This window comes from Marmota flaviventris, chromosome X (genome assembly GCF_047511675.1).
Source record: "Marmota flaviventris isolate mMarFla1 chromosome X, mMarFla1.hap1, whole genome shotgun sequence".
Taxonomy (NCBI): Eukaryota; Metazoa; Chordata; class Mammalia; order Rodentia; family Sciuridae; genus Marmota; species Marmota flaviventris.
In genome coordinates, this window is record NC_092518.1 from 63,833,084 (window position 1) to 63,854,072 (window position 20,989).

Here is a 20,989-nt window from a genome sequence, read left to right on the forward strand (position 1 = left end):
GTTTTAGTACAACATAATATTTTGATATCTATACAATTGTGGAATGCTTACTATTTTGTGGTGAGGTCATTTAAAATCTACATTCTCTGTGATTTCAAGTATACAGTACATTATTAATTACAGTCATCCCTTGTACAATACATATATGGAAGTTATTGCTTCTGCCTAACTAAGTCTGTGCCCTTTTACAAACATCTTGCTTTCTCACAGCCTCAACACTTTACAACCACAATTCTCCTCTCAAATCCTTTAACTCAAGCTTTTAAAATTCTACACATAAATGAAATAACACAGTATTTTTTTTTTTTGCTTTTTCCTGGTTTATATCACTTAGTATAATATTTTCCAAGTTTTATCTATGCTGTTGGAAATGTAAATATTTCCTTCTTCTGTAAGATGGAATTTCCTTGTATATTTATATGACTTTTTTATTTTCATTCATTTGTTGTTAGACCCTTACTTAGGTTATTTTTATACCTATGTTATTGTGAATACCACTAAAATAAAAGTGAGTATTCAAACATTTATTCAACATACTGATTTAATTTTGGGAGCATATAGACAGAAGTGAGATTGTGGCTTGCATGGTAATTATTTAGTTTTGGAAGAAAGTACATAAACATTTCCATAGTGAGTACAGAATTTATATTCTAAATTGTAATGTATAAGAATTTTCCTTATCCACATACCACAAATCCTTATATTTACCTTTTTAAATAAAATCCATTTTAGTAGGTGTAAATTAACAATGCATGATGATTATAATTTTATTTCCCTGATGAATAGTAATAGTGAGCATTTTAAAATTACCTATTGGTAAGTACTGAGGATTGAAATGGAGTAAATTATATACATTTATAATTATGTTAAAATGAAACCCACAGTTAAGAATAACTATAGTGCATTAATAAATAGAATAAATAAATTCAAAATTACTATTAGTCATTTATGGCTTTTTCAGAAATGCCATCCTGAAGAAAAGCCTTTGCCTATATTTTAGTTTTTTTTCTGTCTTGTCAGGTTTCTAATTTTTTTATTTTTTTATTAGTTGCTCAAAACATTACAATGATCTTGATATATCATATATCATACATTTGATTCAAATGGGTTATGAATTCTTATTTTTCCCATGTGTACATATTGCAGGATCACATTGGTTATACAGCCACGTTTATACATACTGCCATACTAGTATCTGTTGTATTCTGCTGTCCTTCCTATCCCCTTCCTTTCCCCCCTCCCCTCCCATCCCCTCCCATCATCTCTCTCTACCCCATCTACTGTAACACAATTTTCTCTCTCTTTTTTTCCTTCCCCCTTACACCATCATATATGTAATTTTGTATAACAATGAGGGTCTCCTTCCATCTTCTGTGCAATTCCCCTTCTCTCTCCCATTCCCTCCCACCTCTCATCCCTGTTTAGTGGTAATCTTCTTCTCATGCTCTTCCTCCCTGCTCTGTTTTGAGTCACCCCCCTTATATCAAAGAAGACATTCGGCAGTTGTTTTTTAGGGATTGGCTAACTTCACTTAGCATAATCTGCTCTAATGCCATCCATTTCCCTGCAAATGTCATGATTTTGTTATGTTTAGTGCTGAGTAATATTCCATTGTGTATAAATGCCACATTTTTTTTATCCATTCATCTGTTGAAGGGCATCTAGGTTGGTTCCACAGTCTAGCTATTGTGAATTGTGCTGCTATGAACACTGATATAGCTGTATCCCTGTAGTATGCTCTTTTTAGATCTTTTGAGAATAGTCCGAAAAGGGGAATAGCTGGGTCGAATGGTGGTTCCATTCCTAGCTTTCCAAGGAATCTCCATACAACTTTCCAAATTGGCCACACCAATTTGCAGTCCCACCAGCAATGTACAAGTGTACCCTTTTCCCCATATCCTTGCCAGCACTTGTTATTGTTTGACTTCATAATGGCTGCCATTCTTACTAGAGTGAGATGGTATCTTAGAGTGGTTTTAATTTGCATTTCTCTGATTGCTAGACATGGTGAGCATTTTTTTTCGTGTATTTGTTGATTGATTGTATATCATCCTCTGAGAAGTGTCTGTTCAGATCCTTGGCCCATTTGTTGATTGGGTTATTTGTTTTCTTGTTGTTTAATTTTTTGAGTTCTTTGTATACTCTGGAGATTAGAGCTCTATCTGAAGTGGTGAGGGGTAAATATTTGTTCCCAAGATGTAGGCTCCCTATTTACCTCTCTTATTGTTTCTCTTGCTGAGAAACAACTTTTTAGTTTGAATACGTCCCATTTGTTGATTCTTGATTTTAACTCTTGTGCTATAGGTGCCTTATTAAGGAATTTGGAGCCCGACACCACGAGATGGAGATTAGAGTCAACTTTTTCTACTAGATGCAGAGTTTTTGGTTTGATTCCTAGCTCCTTGATCCATTTTGAGTTAACTTTTATGCATGGTGAGAGAAAGGGATTCAATTTCATTTTGTTGCATATGGATTTCCAGTTCTCCCAGCACCATTCGTTGAAGATGCTATCCTTTCTCCATTACATGCTTTTAGCAACTTTGTCTAATATAAGGTAGTTGTAATTTTGTGGATTGGGCTCTGAGTCCTCTATTCTGTACCATTGGTCTACCTGCCTGTTTTGGTACAAGTACCATGCTGTTTTGTTACTATTGCTCTGTATTATAGTTTAAAATCTGGTATCGCTATACTGCCTGTTTCACTCTTCCTGCTTAGAATAGCTTTTGCTATTCTGGGTCTTTTAATTTTCCAGAAGAATTTCATGATTGCTTTTTCTATTTCTGTGAGGAATGCCATTGGGATTTTGATTGGCATTGCATCAAACCTATAGAGTACTTTTGGTAATATAGCCATTTTAATGATATTAGTTCTGCCTATCCATGAACAAGGTATATCTTTTCATCTTCTAAGGTCTTCTTCTATTTCTCTCTTTAGCGTTCTGTAGTTTTTGTTGTATAGGTCTTTCACCTCTTTTGTTAGGTTGATTCCCAAGAATTTTATTTTATTTTTTTTGAGGATATTGTGAATGGGGTGGTTGTCCTCATTTCCATTTCAGAGGATTTGTCACTGATATACAGGAATGCCTTTGATTTATGCATGTTGATTTTATACCCTGCCACTTTTCTGAATTCATTTACTAGCTCTAGAAGTTTCTTCTTTGTTTGTTTTTTACTAACTCATCATATTTATTGAACACATTTTGAAGATAATCGCCATATGATTTTTTAAAAATTTTTATTGTTGGTTGTTCAAAACATTACATAGTTCTTGACATATCATATTTCACACTTTGATTCAAGTGGGTTATGAACTCCTATTTTTACCCGTATACAGATTGCAGAATCACATTGGTTACACATCCACTGTTTTACATATTGCCATACTAGTGTCTGTTGTATTCTGCTGCCTTTCCTATCCTCTACTATCACCCCTCCCCTCCCCTCCCCTCCAATCCCATCTTCTCTCTCTACCCCATCTACTGTAATTCATTTCTCCCACATGTTTTTTTTTCCTTTTCCCCTCAATTCCACTTGCATGTAATTTTGTGTAACCATGACGGTCTCCTTCCATTTCCATGCAATTTCCCTTCTCTCTCCCTTTCCCTCCCACCTCTCATCCCTGTTTAATGTTAATCTTCTTCTCATGCTCTTCATCCCTACTCTGTTCTTAGTTACTCTCCTTATATCAAAGAAGACATTTGGCATTTATTTTTTAGGGATTAGCTAGCTTCACTTAGCATAATCTGCTCTAATACCATCCATTTCCCTGCAAATTCCATGATTTTGTCATTTTTTAATGCAGAGTAATACTCCATTGTGTACAAATGCCACATTTTTTATCCATTCTTCTATTGAAGGGCATCTAGGTTGGTTCCACAGTCTTGCTATTGTGAATTGTGCTGCTATGAACATCGATCTAGCAATGTCCCTGTAGCATGCTCTTTTTAGTTCTTTAGGGAATAGACCGAGAAGGGGAATAGCTGGGTCAAATGGTGGTTCCATTCCCAGCTTTCCAAGAAATCTCCATACTGCTTTCCAAATTGGCTGCACCAATTTGCAGTCCCACCAGCAATGTACAAGTGTACCCTTTTCCCCACATCTTCGCCAGCACTTGTTGTTGTTTGACTTCATAATGGCTGCCAATCTTACTGGAGTGAGATGGTATCTTAGGGTGGTTTTGATTTGCATTTCTCTGACAGCTAGAGATGGTGAGCATTTTTTCATGTACTTGTTGATTGACTGTATGTCCTCCTCTGAGAAGTGTCTGTTCAGGTCCTTGGCCAATTTGTTGATTGGGTTGTTTGTTCTCTTATTGTCTAATTTTTTGAGTTCTTTGTATACTCTGGATATTAGGGCTCTATCTGAAGTGTGAGGAGTAAAGATTTGTTCCCAGGGTGTAGGCTCCCTATTTACCTCTCTTTTTGTTTCTTTTGCTGAGAAAAAACTTTTTAGTTTGAGTAAGTCCCATTTGTTGATTCTAGTTTTTAACTTTTGTGCTATGGGTGTCCTATTGAGGAATTTGGAGCCTGACCCCACAGTATGTAGATCGTAGCCAAATTTTTCTTCTATCAGACGCCGTGTCTCTGATTTGATATCAAGCTCCTTGATCCATTTTGAGTTAACATTTGTGCATGGCAAGAGAAAAGGATTCAGTTTCATTTTGTTGCATATGGATTTCCAGTTTTCCCAGCACCATTTGTTGAAGATGCTATCCTTCCTCCATTGCATGCTTTTAGCCCCTTTATCAAATATAAGATAGTTGTAGTTTTGTGGACTGGTTTCTGTGTCCTCTATTCTGTACCATTGGTCCACCTGCCTGTTTTGGTACCAGTACCATGCTGTTTTTGTTACTATTGCTCTGTAGTATAGTTTGAAGTCTGATATCGCTATACCGCCTGATTCACACTTCCTGCTTAGCATTGTTTTTGCTATTCTGGGTCTTTTATTTTTCCATATGAATTTCATGATAGCTTTATCTATTTCTACAAGAAATGCCATTGGGATTTTGATTGGCATTGCATTAAACCTATAGAGAACTTTTGGTAATATCGCCATTTTGATGATGTTAGTTCTGCCTATCCATGAACAGGGTATATTTTTCCATCTTCTAAGATCTTCTTCTATTTCTCTCTTTAGGGTTCTGTAGTTTTCATTGTATAAGTCTTTCACCTCTTTTGTTAGGTTGATTCCCAAGTATTTTATTTTTTTTGAAGATATTTTGAATGGAGTGGTTGTCCTCATTTCCATTTCAGAGGATTTGTCGCTGATATACAGGAATGCCTTTGATTTATGCGTGTTGATTTTATATCCTGCCACTTTGCTGAATTCATTTATTAGCTCTAATAGTTTCTTTGTAGACCCTTTTGGGTCTGCTAGGTATAGAATCATATCATCTGCAAATAGTGATAATTTAAGTTCTTCTTTTCCTATTTTTATGCCTTTAATTTCTTTCGTCTGTCTAATTGCTCTGGCCAGTGTTTTGAGAACTATGTTGAACAGAAGTGGTGAGAGAGGGCATCCCTGTTTTGTTCCAGATTTTAGAGGGAATGCCTTCAATTTTTCTCCATTTAGAATGATGCTAGCCTGAGGCTTACCATAGATTGTTTTTACAATGTTGAGGTAAGTTCCTGTTATCCCTAGTTTTTCTAGAGTTTTGAATATAAAGGGCTGCTGTACTTGGTCGAAAACATTTTCTGCATCTATTGAGATGATCATATGGTTCTTATTTTTAAGTCTATTGATGTGGTGAATAACATTTATTGATTTCCTTATATTGAACCAGCCTTGCATCCCAGGGATGAATCCTACTTGATCAAGGTGCACGATCTTTTTGATATGTTTTTGAATCCAATTTGCCAGAATTTTATTGAGGATTTTTGCATCTAGGTTCATTAGAGGTATTGGTCTGTAGTTTTCTTTCTTTGAAGTGTCTTTGTCTGGTTTAGGAATCAGGGTGATGTTGGCCTCGTAGAATATATTTGGAAGTGCTCCTTCTTTTTCTATTTCCTGAAATAGCTTGAAAAGTATTGGTATTAGGTCTTCTTTAAAGGTTTTGTAAAACTCTGCTGTATACCCATCTTTTGTGGGTTGGTAGTCTTTTGATGGCTTCTTCTATTTCCTCAATTGATATTGGTCTGTTTAAGTTGTGTGTATCCTCCTGACTCAATCTGGGCAGATCATATGACTTAAGAAATTTATCGATGCCTTCACTATCTTCTATTTTATTGGAGTGTAAGTTTTCAAAATAATTTCTAATTATCTTCTGTATTTCTATAGTGTCTGTTGTGATATTGCCTTTTTCATCCCATATGCTAGTAATTTGAGTTCTCTCTCTTCTTCTCTTCGTTATCATGGCTAAGGGTCTGTCGATCTTATTTATTTTTTCAAAGAACCAACTTTTAGTTTTGTCAATTTTTTCAATTGTTTCAATTTCATTAATTTCAGCTCTGATTTTAGTTATTTCTTGCCTTCTACTACATTTGCTGTTGTTTTGCTCTTCTTTTTCTAGGGTTTTGAGATGAAGTGTGAGATCATTTTTTGTCCGTTTTTTTCTTTGTTTGAGGAATGAACTTCAAGCAATGAATTTTCCTCTTAGAACTCCTTTCATTGTGTCCTATAGATTCTGATCCATTGTGTCTGTGTTTTCATTTATCTCTAAGAATTTTTTAATTTCCTCCTTGATGTCTTCTGTAACCCATTGATCATTCAGTAACATATTGTTCATTCTCCAAGTGATGTAGAATTTTTACCTCCTTCTTTTATTGTTGATTTCCAGTTTCATTCCATTATGATCAGATAAGATGCATGGTATTATCTCTACTCCTTTATAATTTCTAAGAGTTGCCCTATGGTATAAAACATGGTCTATTTTTGAGATGGATCCATGTGCTGCTGAGAAAAAAGTATATCCGCTTGATGATGGTTGACATATTCTATATATGTCAGTTAAGTCTAGGTTATTAATTGTGTTATTGAGTTCTACAGTTTCTTTATTCAACTTTTGTTTGGAAGACCTGCCTAATGGTGAGAGAGGTGTGTTGAGGTCACCCATAGTTATTGTGTTGTGGTCTATTTGTGTCTTGAACTTGAGGAGAGTTTGTTTTACGAACGTAGCAGCACCATTGTTTGGGGCATAAATATTGATAATTGTTATATCTTGTTGGTGAATGGTTCCCTTTAACAGTATATAGTGTCCTTCTTTATCCCTTTTGATTAACTTAGGCTTGAAGTTGATTTTATTCTATATGAGTATGGTCACCCCTGCTTGCTTCCGAGGACCATGTGAGTGGTATGATTTTTCATAACCTTTCACCTTGAGCCTGTGTATGTCTTTTCCTATCAGATGACTCTCCTGAAGGCAGCATATTGTTGGATCTGATTTTAATCCAGGTTACCAGCCTATGTCGCTTAATTGGTGAGTTTAAGCCATTAACATTTAGGGTTACTATTGATATATGGTTTGTACTTCCAGTCATGTTTGTTTATTTATTTATTTATTTTTAATTTGGTTTGTTTTTCCCTCTTTGATTAGTTTCCCCCCCTTTACCGAGGTACTTCCCACTGTTGGTTTTGTTTGTTTTTCATTTCCTCTTCGTGTTGTGTTTTGCCCAAAATGCTTTGCAGTGCTGGTTTTCTGGCTGCGAATTCTTTTAACTTTTGTTTATCATGAAAGATTTTTATTTCGTTGTCCAATCTGAAGCTTAATTTTGCTGGATACAATATTCTTGGTTGGCACCCATTATCTTTCAGTGTTTGAAATACATTGTTCCAGTATCTTCTCGCTTTCAGTGTCTGTGATGAAAAGTCAGCCGTTAACCTAATTGGTTTACACCTGAATGCAATCTGCCTCCTTTCTCTTGTAGCTTTTAATAATATCTCCTTGTTCTGTATGTTGGATATCTTCATAATAATGTGTCTTGGAGTTGGTCTGTTGTGGTTTTGTACATTCGGTGTTCTGTAGGCTTCTAGGATTTGGACATCTGTTTCATCTCTCATGTCTGGAAAGTTTTCTAAAATTATTTCGTTGAAGAGATTGCTCATTCCTTTGGTTTGGACCTCTATACCTTCCTCTATCCCAATAACTCTTAAGTTTGTGTGTGTGTGTGTGTGTGTGTGTGTGTGTGTGTGTGTGATATCCCATATCTCTTGGATGTTTTGCTCATGGTTTCTTACCAGCCTTTCGGAGTTGACAAGACTCTTTTCGAGATGATATATTTTGTCTTCATTGTCTGATGTTCTGACTTCTACTTGATCTACTCTACTGGTAATACTCTCATTTGAGTTTTGAATTTGGTTTATAATTTCCTTCATTTCTAGGATTTCTGTTTGATTTTTTTTATAACCTCTATCTCCTGGTAGAGTTGTTCTTTTGCTTCTTGAATTTGTTTATGTAATTCGTTGTCAAAGAGATCTTTCATTGTTTGCATTTGCTGTCCAATGACCTCTTTAAGATTCCATTCCATATGAGTCAGATATTCCTTGAGTTCTTTATCTGACCATTTTTCTGATGCCTCTAGGTTCTCCTGTAAATTTAAGCTGTCCTGCATTGTTTGTGATCCTTTTTTTCCTTGTTTTTTCATGATGCTCATGTTACTTTCCAGCTCTGTTTGACTGCTGTGTTACTATTTTCTCCTATAAATTTGTTTTGGTTTTGTATATCTCCGGGATCTCTCCTTTGTGATGGGAGACAATGTCTAGAGATGTTGGGTTTTATTGTAATTTAAAGCAAATTCATTTGTTTCATAAAAGGCATACGGATTCTGATGGCGTGTAGCGAACTGTGGTTTGTTCTTAGGATTTTATGTTTAGGTCAGGTGATGTGATGGTATGGGGGTTAGTATATCATAGCTACCTTGGAAGATTGCTCTACTGAAGGGGGGTATTAACAAGAGAATAGACCAGAGTATTTGGGGGTAGCTAGGGACTTGGGAGCACTATAGACAGCCTTGGAACATTCACCTATTTGCATTTAGTAAATTACACATAATAGAAGTCGTAATGCTTGGGAGGAAAGGTAGGAGAAGGGGAAGGAAGAAGTCATTAAATAGAAAGAGAGAGAGAAAAATAGGTAGAATAAAAGAAAAGGGAAATATAAAAATTGAAAAGAAAAAATATGCACTCTTAGAGTTCTATTATCTTCTTTTCCAGTAGGTGGAGCTGTGCCCTCTGGGCCAAGCTTCTGCCCTCAAGACACAAGAAACAATCTCTGTGAGGCGGCTCCTCTTCCCCAGCTGGGCGGCTCTCTAATCCTGGTCACCCAGGGCCACTCCTGGTCCCCAGGACCCGCCCCCGCCAGCTTCTCCTGCTAGCCAGGCCCTACTCACCAGTGCCGTTCTCCACAGATCTAGCTATACTCTGGGCCTGCAGCCCCCTGGATGTCCTTCTCTCTTGAATGGGTACTCTCTCTGTTTGCCATTCACCCAGACCCCAAGGTTGTGGAGTGCTGGAGCTGGGGACCGGCTGCTTATTTTGCCTGATTCCCTCCTATAGCCACATCCCTGAGAGCTGGCCAGAAAGGTCTCATCTGTCGCCACTGGTGGGAGGGGGAGTTGGGGGTCAGGTGCCTCTCCTGTTTCCCTCACCTCCAATAATCACACCCACGGAGAGCTGGGGAGAGATTTTTGAGTTTTCCCAGCTGTATGGATATGGTGGGCTGAGGGTCACACACCTGTTGTCACCGATTTCACTGTGAAGTGATCCCATCCGCTGAACTCCGATAACGTCAGTTCTCTGCCATGGTGCATGCCGGTGTCCTTGCTGGGGTATCTGATGGGAAGGGTGGATCTGCTCTGTCTCTCCTAAGTTCCAGCCTCAGATCTCGGTTTGCTGGCCCATGGAGGCTTGGCTGGCATCTCCTCACAGGATCCGAAGTTTTGTTTCTTTACGCCACTCGCGGGTCACCATAGCACTGAGTCGCCTCTGACTGCGGAATGTTGTCTATCAACCAGCCAGTACCTCCCTCCGCACGCTGGGTGGCCCGGATTCACCTGCCCTCAAGCACTCTGCATTAGGTTTCACTGCAGCCCAACTTTGCTGGACAGCATCTGGTCGTTCTGAACTCGCTCTCTGCCAGTGTAGCAGAGCAGGTCATGGGAGTGCTACCTCCCCACCCCCAGCCAAGTTGAATCTCTTCTAAATTTCTTATACATTGTGATATAAAGCTCTTATTATATAGATAGCTTGCAAATATTTTTTAAACACTAATTAAGATATTTCTTAGATTGATGTTTCCTTTGTTGTGAAGAAACTTTTGAGTTTGATGTAATCTCTTTTCTATACTTTGACTTTTTCAACTTCACTTTTCCAATACAAAAGAATATTAGCAAAGAGAAGAAGACTTTCTTTTATGTTTTCTTCTAGTTTTATATATTTTTTTAATCTTACATCTTATGATTAAGTGTTTAATTGACTTTAGTTGACTTTTGTATATGAAGTAAGATAAAGGTCTGCTGAAGGTTACTAAATCTACTGCTGGAGTCACCTCACAAGGGTATCAGAGAAATTCTCAAATGAAAGTGCTTCAACTTGTTCCCAGATGGGGTCAGTTGAGATCACAAAGAAAAAAATATGAAACACAATTGGGATCAATTCAAAGTATTTATCATTAACTTACAGAGTGTTTTAAGTTATCCTTGAAGGAACAGTCAAATATAAGAGATGCTATTCTTAATTATGTCTCTACAGTTGGATCAGGGTATGTTTTTATGAAGGCTTAAGGAATTATGGATATGCACCATAGTTGGTGTTACTCAGTATTTTAAAAGAAACATAAATTTTTTTATCAGTGCCTGGGAATATTTAGGGCCTTAATTGCTGCATAAGTCTTCTGAGGAAAAACCTGGCGGTAGATGGGTCATATAGAAATAATAGCACATTGTCATTTTTCAGTCAGGAAAGAAAGTATGGATGGAATAGGGGACCCTAAAATTCATGCCTTGTCTGTCTCTTACAATTTTATATTCCAACCTCTTCCATGATGTTCTCTGAATCAGTAGGATAGGGTTGAATTATGTGAGCAGTCCTTTTTCTCCTTTTGTTAAATATTGAAGTTAAGGCACATAATAGTATCAGTAAATACATGTACATATATTAAGACCTAGAACCACAATTATTATGGACAGAGCTTTCTACCAAGGATTGCTTTGACCTTAAAATTTGCTTTCATTATGGACAGTCAGGAGTCATACTCCAAATAGCCAATTAGTTTCAAAGACTTTAATGAATGAAGACATGGTTAAGTCTAGCTTCTTTGTCTGATATATATATATATATATATATATATATATATATATATATATATATATATATATATATTAAAATACATAAAAATTCTCCCTGCACAGATATCAGCAGGTTTAGAACCATCTAGATCTGTAGGACCACATTTTTTTTGAGAGAGAGAGAGAGAGAATTTTTTAATATTTATTTTTTTTAGTTTTCGGCGGACACAACATCTTTGTTTTTATGTGGTGCTAAGGATCGAACCCGGGCCACCCACATGCCAGGTGAGCACACTACTGCTTGAGCCACATCCCCCAGCCCAGTAGGACCACATTTTTGAGGCTGTTTCAATGTTCAAGCCTTCCAAACTATCCTTGTGCCATTCAAAGTTGTAGAGAATTTTCTTGAGAGATTCTACCTTCTCCATAGCCTTAGTATAGACTTATAAATGCCAAATATAGTCAATAATGTAATCCTACAAATAAAATAAAGATCTACTCCACTTTTCCCTCCAAATGGGAATGAATATAACATCATATTTTGGAGTGCAGTCACAGGAATGAAAGGGTGCATCATCCAAGTAACCCTGAAGTAAGCCAGGGCCAGAAGGTATGGTCACCGAGCCACTCAGGGCCATTCAAGGCAATCAATTATACTTCAGGTTTATAGGACCAGTCTATAGAAAACTATTCTATTATTAAATATAATGAAGTATTGGTACTAGGGAGCTGGAAAGGACCCTAGGTAACTGATATTTCTACCTGAGTTTCCTTAGTGGTTAGATTGTTCACCAAATATCTTTGCAACTTGAGAGAACACCAATCCTTAGTAGCTGACAGCTACAAAGTCATCCTCACCTTCAATAGTATGATCTCCATTGTCAGTATATGACAGATTTTTAGCATGCTCTGGCTTTACTGTTTGGCTTGCTGTGGGACATGTTTAGGGTAAAACAGACATATTATCTGGGGTTGTCTAATATTGTATCCCAATGTCTCACCTTTTTATGCATAATGTCAGAGGTATCAAGAGTACACATTTCCACACGTATTTTCATTGTAAAATTTGTACAGAGATTAATACCTCATGCCATCGCTTCTAAGCCCAATGTGAGTCCCTCTTTGGCTACCTAAAGGCAGAACTACACTGTACCTAGAAATCAGGTGATTGTCCTAGGGTGAAAAAAATATTGTCTGAAAATATCTAAGCATGAATGTGGATGACAAAACAAAAGAAGAAGGCAGCTCAAGATAACAGAAGAAAGACATAATTTATTAGGAACACATAGAGGGGACTCCTACTCATCCTGTGTAATAAACATGGTATTAGACCCTCTTTTGGCAATAAAATCAGTGGCCCTTATAGTATTCCAAGGCAGGCCATACCAGAACTTTCATTCTAGTGTGGGATTAATTACAGAATCCACAACGTTAATGATATATTAAATCTATTGTAATAGTACTACTATGTGCCTTTTGGTATGAAGGCACAGTTTTCCCATTTCCAATGCATTCCATCAGGCCCTTCCTCAAAAACAAAAGTAAGGATCTGATCCAGGTTGGAGGTGAGCTTTTGCCTCAAGATCAGAACACTAGCCCAGCCTAGGGGCATTTTTACCCTAGAACATATCAGAGTTCCCAGTCCAAATATTGTGGCATAAAAGGAACACAAAATTAGAATATTTCAAGTAAAACGTAGTTCTGTGATTAGGGAAATATTTGATTTTTTCCATATCCACACAGCTTGCATCATGACCTTTATGTTCACCACACATTTGCAAATCAACTTTCTTCTCATAATAAAGGTATCCATCAAGATATGTACAGTTTCCTCTCTAATTGCTCTGGATAGAGTTTCAAAAATGAGTTTGAATAAAAGGGGTTAAAGAAAGCATTCTTGTCTTGTTCCAGTTCTTAGAGGGATTTGCCTTCAAATGTTTTCTATGTAGAATTATGTTGGTCTTGGGTTTAGCATATATAGCTTTTAAAATCTTGAGGTATATTCCTAATATTCCTAGTTTTTCTAGTGTTTTTGAAAATGAAGGGTCCTTTTTTTTCAACTATTTTTTTCTAAATCTATTGAGATAATTGTATGATGCTTGACTTTAAGTCTATTGATGTGATGAATTACATTTATTGAATTCTGTACATTATATAAACCTTGCATTCCTAGGATGAACCCCATTTGATTGTGGTGCACTATATTTTGATATGTTTTTGTAAGTGATTTGCCAGAATTTTATTGAGAATTTTTACATCTACGTTCATCAGAGATATTGGTCTGAAGTTTTCTTTCCTTGATGTGTCGTTTTCTGGTGTTTTTTTTTTTTTTTTTTTTTTTTTTTTTTTTGTATCAGGGTGATAATAGCTACATAGAATGAGTTTGGGAGGGCATCCTCCTTTACTATTTCATGGAATAATTTGAGGAGTATTGGTGTTAATTGTTCTTTGAAGGTCTTAAAGAACTCAGTTGAGAATTCATCTGATCCCAGGCTTTTCATAATTGGTAGGCTTTGATGGTGTCTTCAATTTCAGAAGAAAGAAGTTAAAGGGATACAAATAGCAAAAGGATAAATCAAACCACCAATATGTGTTGATAACATGATACTATATTTAGGAGACTCAAAAACTTCCACCAGAAAACTTCTAGAACTAATAAACAAATTCAGTAAAGTACCAGTATATAAAATTAGCACCCATAAATCAAATGTAGTGTTATGCATCAGTGATGAATTCACTGAAAGAGAAATTAGGATAAAACACCATCCACAATAGCCTTGAATAAAATAAAATATTTGGGAATCAATCAAATAAAAGAGGTGAAATAATACCACTACAATGAAAACTACACAACACTCAAGAGAAATTGATTAAACCTTAGAAGATGGACAGATCTTCCATATTCATGGAGAGACAGAATTAACGTTATAAAATGGCTATACTATCAAAAACATTAAACAGATTTAATGCAATTCCAATTAAAATCACTAAGACATACTTCATAGAAATACAAAAAGCAATTATGAAATTCATTTGAAAAAACAAGATACCCAGAATAGCCAAAGCTCTTCTTAGCAAGAAAAGTAAAACAGGGGGCATCACAATACCAGACCTTAAATTATACTATAGAGTTATAGTAACAAACATGGCATGGTATTGGCACCAAAACAGATACATAGACCAATGGTACAGAATAGAAGACACAGAGATAAACCCACACAAATATAACTATCCCATAATAGACAAAGGTGTAAAATACATACATTGGAGAAAAGATAGCTTCTTCAACAAATTATGCTGGGAAAACTAGAAATCCATATGCAGCAAAACAAAATTAAACCCTTATCTCTTGCACTGCGCAACACTCAACTCAAAGTGGATCAAAAATTAGGGGTTAGAACAGAGACCCTGTGCTTAATAGAAGAAAAAATAGGTCCAAATCTACATCATGTTCAGTTTAGGAACTGACTTCATTACCAAAACTCCTAAAGCACAAGAATTAAAATCAAGAATCAATAAATGGGAAGGAATCAAAGTAAAAAGGTTCTTCACAGCAAAAGAAATAATCACAAAGGTAAAGAGAGAGCCTATAGAATGGGAGAAAATCTTTGCCACTTGCACCTCAGTTACAGCATTAATCTTCAGAATATATAAAGAACACAATAAGGGCTGGTGTTAGGCTCAGCAGTAGAGTGCTCACCTAGCACATGCAAGGTCCTGGGTTTGATTCTCAGCACCACATAAAAATAGTTGGGTAAAATTTGGGTAGTGTGTACAACTACAACTAAAAAATAATTATATATATTTTTAAAAAGAACACAATAAACTTAGCACACACACACACACACACACACACACACACAAAATCCCAATCAATAAATGGGCTAAGGAACTGAACAGACACTTCATAGAAGAAGAAATATGAATCCACAAATATATGAAAAATGTTCAATATCACTAGCAATTAGAGAAATGAAAATTAAAACTACACTTAGATTTCATCTTATTCCTGTCAGAATGGCAATTACCAAGAATACAAGTACCAATAAATATCATCAAGGATGTGGGCGAAAAGGTTCATCCATACATTGCTAGTGGGGATGCAAATTTGTGCAACCAGACTATAAAGCAGTATGCAGACTCTTATAAAACTTGAAATGAAATGGAACCACTATTTGATCCAGTTATCCCATTCTTCAGCGTATACCCAGAGGACTTAAAATCAGCTTACTACAGTGATGCAACCACATCCATATTTTTAACAGTTCAACTCACAATAGCTAAACTATGAAACCAACATAAGTGCCCTTCAACAGATGAAAGGATAAAGAAAATGTGGTATATATACACAATGAAATATTACTCAGTCATAAAGAAGGAATTTGTGGCATTTGCTGGTGAAAAGTTGGAATAGAAGAATATCATACTAAGTGAAATATGCCAATCCCAGAAAACCAAGGGCAGATGTATTCCCTGATACATGAATGATAATTTACAATAAGGGGTAGGCAAGAATAGAGTTACTTTGGATTAGCCAGAGGATTGTGAAGGGAGGGGAGGGGTATGGAAATAGGAAGGATAGTAGAATGAATCAGACATTTTTATCCTGTGTTCATATATGATTACATGACTGATGTAATTCTACATCATGTACAACCATACGAGTAAGAATTTATACTGAATTTATAAGATGTGTCAAAATGTAGGGCTGGGGGTGTGGCTCAAGCGGTAGCACGCTCGCCTGGCATGCGTGTGGCCCGGGTTCGATCCTCAGCACCACATACAAACAAAGATGTTGTGTCCGCCAAAAACTAAAAAATAAATATTAAAATTCTCTCTCTCTCTCTCTCTCTCTCTCTCTCTCTCTCTCTCTCTCTCAAAAAAGATTTGTCAAAATGCATTCTACTGTCATGTATAACTAAGGTGAACAAATAAAAAAAAGACATATACAGTTTCCATCAAAACCATAGTCACATTTCTCAATAAGAAAAATCCTGTTTAGATCTTTGTTTAAGTGGCCATTATTCATCTCTGTGAGTTGTAAGGCAGATGGAATTGCCATGTAATACCTTTCTTTCTGGCCAGTGTTGTACTAGTGAGCCTGTCACTTGTGGTCTGTGATGAATGTTATTGTTCATGTGGTATCTTACATTAGGTCCAAGCTTTGCAGCCTCTGTATAGTATAAGTTTTAGCCAGCCTTTTTTGCTGATTTGAACAAAAGACCTAACCAGAACAACTAGAGAAGAAAAAGTTGATGTAAGGGCTCACAGTTTCAGAGGTCTAAGTCCATAGGTGTTTGACTCTATTCCTTGGAGAATGAGATGAGGCAGAGCATCATGGTAGAACTGTGTGATAGAGGAAAGAAGCTGGGGACATGGCATCAGGAATCAGAGAGGGAGAAAAAGTGCCTCTCAACAAATAGAAATATATACCCCAAAGGCATGCCCCCAATAATCTACCTCATCTAGACACACCCTTCATGACTTCAGTTACCACTCAGTAAATCCCTACCAGGAGTTTAATTCACTGATTGAGTTAAGAGTGTCATAACCCAATAATTTCACCTCCAAATTTTCTTGTCTTGTCTCACACATGATGTTTTGTAGTATACTTCATACTTAAAACATAACATTCTGTCTATGGCTCCCCAAAGCTCATGCTCATCTAACAATGCATTTCTAAGAGTCCCTGTAATGTTAACATTGCCCAAAATTTCAATTCCAATGTTTCTACTGAGACACGGGAAAATTTGCTTGGGTGAATCCCTGTAAAAATCAAAAGCAAGTTACTTATAACCAACGTATAAAGTCACAGGTAAACATTTCCATTACCAAAGGAAGAAATAGGGACATAGAATGAATGGACGGGACCAAAGAAATACCAAAATCTCTCTGGGCAAACCAGTCCTATATATCCACATCCAGAATTTGGAGGCACTTAACATCTTTTTCTTATTTTTTAAATTTGTAATTTTTAGATATACATGACAGTGGATTGCATGTTGACATATATACATACACACTTGGCATCTTGATATTCTCTCCAAATGGGTTATGTAGCACTAACCCTATTATCTTGCTGGATGCAGCCCAGGTGGTCTCTCTCTTGGCTTGGTTCTGCTCAATTCTTTCTGATTTTCTCTGCAGATGTTCCATGGTACTGGCATTTCTTAATCACAGGTGTCTCCATTGCAGCTTCAACTTCCTCTTCACATCTCCATGCATTGCCTCTCAGGAGCAGCAAACAGGAACTCTGACCCTGGTTCACCCTGTTTGGCATCCCAGGCCTTCATTTGAAATTTTGGTGAAAGCCTCCATGACCTCCTAACTCCAGCACTCCTGCAATCTGCATAAACAAAACCACATGATTGACAGCAAGGTTTGCTACCATATGGAGCAATATCCAAGCCTCCAGTGACCTCAACTGCAGCAGCCTGAGTACCTGGGTAGCTGAGCATGGTGAAACAGCTTACTGAGCTGCCCTGCACATGTAGGGTGTGCCCTACTGTTCTTTCTCTCAAAGGAATTTTTACTTTTGCATCACTGATCCTGAGATTTTTGTATTCTTGCCAATTCCTGAGATGCCCTTAAGCCATCTTTTTCTATTTTTTTTTCTGGTAAAGTACTTAATAGCATTTCTTTAGTAGATCTAATGTCTTTCACAACAGAAGCTTACTTAGCCAAAATTTTACTTGAAGTTTTCTGTCCAAACTGAATTTTTTTTACATCTTTCTGCTTTGCTTTCCACTCTAGATTGTCACAATAAACATGTGTAAAATCTTCTATCATTATCCATGCCACAGCCTGAATGCTGGGCTGCCTAGAAATCTCCTCTGCCAGATTAATTAGTTCATCATCGTTAAATTTAGTTTTAGAGAATGTCTCAGGACATGGGTAAAGTCTTTCTAATTAAGAAACATTTTATACTAAAATATATTTCCATACATAGAATCTTCTTATATCTCTTTCCTAGCTGTTGAACCCTTTTGAAATTCAAATTCTGAGATAATCCTCATGAAATTTCTGATTTTTTGCAATTACTCCCCTTAATAAAATGGAATACTTTATGCTACTTACAGGACTTTAATTTAAACATAGCGGAAACTTTTTAGGCCCTTTGCATATAGAGTTACACCTGTTAGAACTTTAAATCTTAGTAACTTTTCTTTAATGAAGACCCAGAAACAAAGCAATCTTAAACTCCTTTTCTAATTTACCAATTTATAAAAACACATTTAATGTCTAAATATATCACATCATGAAATTTAGAAAGTTGAGAATGTTTGAGTTTATATTTAGTAATTGATATTTTAGATCTTTAACTTTATAAATTAATCAGATGTCACCTTTAACAACAACATTTATGAAGATTGATCCCATGTATTTTAAATTTAATTTTTAGATACCTGTAAAATTTTTACCTGTAAAAATCAAAATGTTAGAAAAAAGTAGTTAACAGTATTAACCATCTCTTTCCTGTAGAAGAAAAATCCTAGAAGCAACAGAACATTTTAGACATTTAGACATTTTATAGAAATCAACACTTTATTAATATGTGACCACCTAGAAAATCTTTTGAGTTAGAATTTTAAAGATATATTTATTTTTATCTGATTATTTGATTCAAATTAAATTCCTTTATTTTAAATTTCATTAAATAAAAGATTTGGATCATTCGTCTCTTTATTTAAATTTTAATTTATGTGTGATCATTTGTCTATATGCAAATTTTATACCATGTACATAATATATAGACACAACAACACAATACACAGGTGTGTACACAGACACAAAACCTGATAAGAAACAAAGATTTTTGAAGCTCCACAGTTAGGAGGTAATGTTGTGGATATGTATTAAAGCCTCTATTAGATTTAACTTATTAGAAATTAAAATACAGCCCATAAGATTTTATAATATGACTTAAGGCTCAAGAAAAGGACAGGCCTGTACAGTTTGATATGCCAGGTGTAAAATCTGAGAGCCATGATGGACACTGAAAGCAATGGTTTCAGGAAGCTGGCTATTTATTCTTGATGGTTATCAGATGTATTCCTCACATCACCACGTCTATATCCTACTTAGGATTTATTAAAAAGAATTTTTAAATGTATTTGAGAGCTAACCCTGGAGAAATTGGCCTCTAACAAAGACAGAATGTAAAAACCTTTATAGTTAGATCAAATAATACTGATCAGAAAGTAATTTAAGCATGTAAAACCATGAGCTCAAAACTATAGATTTTTTTTCTAAACAGGAGTTCTTAAAAATATTACATGGATTCAATACTAAAATCTTTATCAAGTCAGAGTGTACTTTTAGTTCATAAAACAATCAGTTTAGATATCTAGAAAATGTGGGAGCCTGTGAAGTCCTCAGGGGAAAAATTAGAAAATAAAAACTTGTACATTCAGAATCTTTCCACTTCTCTCTTTCTGTGCTGTAGCATTAAGGAGGAACTTATTAAGAAAGCCAGCTGAAAACAGATAAGATAGCCAGACAAGAAGATTTGATTTAAAAAGGACACTATTTTCCCATTTTTTCTTGACTGTTTTTTTATAAATCTTGTAAAATCCTTCAGGCTCTGTAATTTACATCTTAAATGTAAGCCTAGGAGAGATAGAGATCCAACAGAAAAGAAGACATAAATAAAACTGCTCCAACCATTTTTTCTTTTATAAGATTATTCTCTTAAAGCATAGTGTTATAGTTCATATTCTCTCTGGAAAGCCCTCTTTTCTTTTTTGTTCCTCACGCTTTAAGCTTACTTTAAGCAGGGTGCCAGTTGCCCATGTCTTTACATTTACTGCCCTCTCTGTAGGGAACCATGGGCAAGTTTCAATAATAAAGTGTATCAATTGTAACAACTCTGCTCTTCTAACAAAAGTACCTCTTTTTAAAAGCATATCTTTAAGCATAGAAATATAATGATCCCTTTCTTTGGATTCTGTATTTCCCAATTTTTAATACCTGACTCAGTCACTCCTCACCTCCTTACCTTGAGGATTTTGGTTTTCTGACACATCCTCAAGAGCATACCCTCATTTAGTCATTGTTGAAGTTCCTCTGTGTCTGGATCCATATGGGCCACCAACTGCTATGACCAACATGGTCAAACTCACAGTATCATCGAGGGGCAATGGTGGGTTAGAAAAGAATAACTCACACACGCAGATATAAAGCTAGGATCAGGTGGAATGCTGCTCTCTGATGGAGAAGCAGATCTAAAGAGATATGCAAGCAATTGTTACCTATATATGTCTCATTATCTGGTTAAAGACTATGTAAGCATCATTCTTTGTATTCAGGAAAGCTACAGAACAAGAAATACATATGCACCTTTTCCACAGTTGCAACGTGCAATGATAGGAGATTTGTGTAATGCTCTCGGAGGTCCATTGTTTAAAGTTACCATTAAGTGGGCAGTCTGAGGAGTAGCAGAACTTGTGAAACACTGTGGTTATCTACCATGAGAATTCCTCTATCCATGGGATCTACATGCCTAAGATCAAGGTTGAAGCTGCTAAGACTCTTGCAGAGAGCCATGGCAGCTGTGCATCCTGTGCCCTTGCATAAAAACATTCCATGAAGCAGGCACAGCACAGCCATGATGTCATCAGAGACTCCAAATCTTAGTCACTGCTCTCCCATTCTCTGTCACTGTGCTCCACATTGGTATGCCCATATTTCTTCAATAATGGCTGTTGGCAAAACCCAAATCTTGCCTGAAAAAATAATGCCTAGAGATTTTGTGATTCCCCCAGTCCATGG